Source organism: Tamandua tetradactyla, chromosome X, assembly GCF_023851605.1.
Source record: "Tamandua tetradactyla isolate mTamTet1 chromosome X, mTamTet1.pri, whole genome shotgun sequence".
In the NCBI taxonomy this organism is placed as follows: Eukaryota; Metazoa; Chordata; class Mammalia; order Pilosa; family Myrmecophagidae; genus Tamandua; species Tamandua tetradactyla.
In genome coordinates, this window is record NC_135353.1 from 27,837,331 (window position 1) to 27,840,578 (window position 3,248).

Below are 3,248 nucleotides of genomic sequence, written 5' to 3' on the forward strand. Positions count from 1 at the left end.
ATGCATCTCAATAATGTCCTTTTGCGCTTTCTCTTCTCCCCTGTTAGATCATACCTAGGATCCTGCATTGCCTTTAATTGTCTTTGTCTCTTTAGTTGCTCTTTCTTTTATTTTTTTAATTGTGGGAACATATATACGATGTAAAATTTCCAATTTCAACCACTCCTAAGCATTTCGTTCAGTGGAATTAATTTCATTCACAATATTGCAATACCTTCACCCCCTTCCATATTAAAATTTTCCCATCTCCCCAAATAGAACCCCATGCCCATTTTGCATTAACTCTTCAATCTTCCCACACCCCCATCCCTGGAACCTGTATTCTGTCTCCATGACCTGGCATATTCCTTGAAATTTTCTTGTAGTTACCATGGGGCTTACATTTAACACCCAAAATCTATAACAACCTTATTTGGCTTTGATACCAGATAAACTTCAGTAGTATACACAAAACCATGTTCTTATACCCTCTGCCACTCGCCTTTGTATAGTTCTTGTCACAAATTACATCTTATAGCATTATGAGTCCAAAACTGCTTATCGTTCATTACATTGTATGCGTGTTTGGTTTAGGTTTGGTAGGGAGTAAAAATGGAGTTACAAGCAAAAGATACAATAATACTGACATTGATATTTACCCCTATCATTACCTTTACAGTAGATCTTTATTTGTTCATGAGGCTTTTATGTATTATCTATCTATTCCAACCTGCAGAACTCTCTTTAGCAATTCTCATAGGGCCAATCCAGTGGTGATGAACTTCCTCAGCTTTTGTTTATCTGGGGATGTCTTAATCTCTCCCTCATTTAAAAAATGTATTGTCGAAAATAACGTATATACAAAAAGCAATGAATTTCCAAGCACACTACAAAAATTAGTTATAAAACAGATTTCAGAGTTTGTATGGGTTACAGTTCCGCAATTTTAGGTTTTTACTTCTAGCTGCTCCAAGACACTGGAGACTAAAACAAATATCAATATAATGATTCAGCAGTCATACTCATTTGTTAAATCCTGTCTTCTCTGTTATAACTCCACCTTCTCCTCTGATCTTTCTCCCACTCTTTAGGGGTGTTAGGGCTATGGCCATTCTAACTTTTTCATGTTGGAAGGGGCTGTCAATAATATGGGGTAGGGAGATGGAACTAGCTGCTGTTCTGGAGAGGCTGGGCCCTCTAGGTTTCAGGACTTACCTGGTCCAGGGACCCATCTGGAGGTTGTAGGTTTCTGGAATGTTACCCTAATGTATGGAACCTTTGTAGAATCTTATATATTGCCCTAGGTGTTCTTTAGGATTGGCTGGAATGGTCCTGGTTGGGGTTTGGCAAGTTATGATAGGTACCAATGTCTAACTGAAGTTTGAGTAAGAGTGATCTCTAGAGTAGCCTCTCGACTTTATTTAAACTCTCTCAGCCACTGATACCTTATTTGTTATACTTTTTTTCCCCCTTTGGGGCAGGATGGCATTGATGAGCCCATGGTGCCAGGGCCAGACTCATTCCTGGGAGTCATCTCCCATGCCGCCAGGGGGGGCTTTCACCCCTGGATGTCATGTCCCACATACAGGGAAGGGCAATGATTTCACTTGCAGAGTTAGGTTTAGAGAGAGAGAAGCCATATACGAGCAAGAAAAGAGTCCTCTGGAAGTAGGTCTGAGGCATAACTACAGGTAGGTTAAATTTCTCCACTACAGTAATAAGCTTCACAAGAGCTAGCCTCAAAATTAAGGGCTTGGCAAAAAAATGTTTATTTGGTACAAAGTTTATATTTTGACTAGTGCATTTCCTAATATAACTTATGTGGACAGTTTAATTGAACACCATAAGCACATGGAACCTTGAGTAGGGCATGAGATTGTGTAAGTTCGTCCAGAATGATGCCCCAATAAATTCCAGAGGGGTTTGAACAGTGAATAAAAAAATATTTGCAAAGTCCACTTGGGGGAATGGTAAGAAAGGGGGTAAATTCAACTTTCCACCATGGAGAATTCCTGATATTCTCACAAGCAGTGGGGATAAGCAAAGCAATAGGTTGAGCCCTCAATCTTGGGGTTTGTTCATATGAAACTTATCCCCACAAAGGATAGTCAAGCCTACTTAAAATTAAACCTAAGAGTCAGCCCCAGGGAACCTCTTTTGCCGCTCAGATGTGGCCTCTCTCTCTCAGCCAACACAACAAGCAAACTCACTGCCATCCCCCTCTCTACATGGAACATGACTGCCAATGGTGTGGACCTTCCTGGCAACCTGGGACAGAAATCCTAGAATGAGCTGGGACTCAGCATCTAGGGATTGAGAAAACCTTCTCGACCAAAAGGGGGAAGAGCAAAATGAGACAAAATAAAGTGTCAATAGCTTAGAGATTTCAAACAGAGTTGAGAGGTTATCCTGGAGGTTATTCTTATACATTATATAGATATCACCTTTTTAGTTAAGGTATATTGGAGAGGCTGGAGGGAAGTGCCTGAAAATGTAGAGCTGTATTCCAGAAGCCATGTTTCTTGAAGATGATTGTACATTGATATAGCTTTTGCAATGTGACTGTGTGATTGTGAAAACCTTGTGTCTGATGCTTCTTTTATCTACCTTATGGACAGATGAGTAAAACATAGGGATTAAAAATAAAGAAATAATAGGGGGAGCAAATGTTAAAATAAATTTAGTAGATTGAAATGCTAGTGATCAATGAAAGGAGTGATAAGGGGTATAGGAAAAAATAGGGGAAACAAAGGCTAAAATATATTGTGTAGATGGAAATACTAGCAATCAATGAGAGGGAGGGGTAAGGGATATGGTATGTATGAGTTTTTTTCTTTTTATTTCTTTTTCTGAATTGATGCAAATGTTCTAAGAAATGATCATGGTGATGAATATACAACTATGTGATGATATTGTGAGTTATTGATTATATACCAAGAATGGAAAGGATTTCCCCTCACCACTGTCCTTCAAGGACACCCCAGAAAGGGGTTGTAATGCTGCAGCTGTCCACTTTCGGGTGGTACCTGCATATCGTGCTGAACCATCTGTAAACCAGGCCGGAGTTTTCTCTTCCTCAGTCAATTCACTGTAAGGAACTCCCCAAGAGGCCATAGCTCTGGTCTGGGAAAGAGAAGGTAATGTGGCAGCAGGAGTGGAAACCATGGGCATTTGTGCCACTTCTTCATGTAACTTACTTGTGCCTTCAGGACCTGCTCTGGCTCTATCTCATATATGCTATTTCCATTTTACAATAGAGTGCTGCTGTG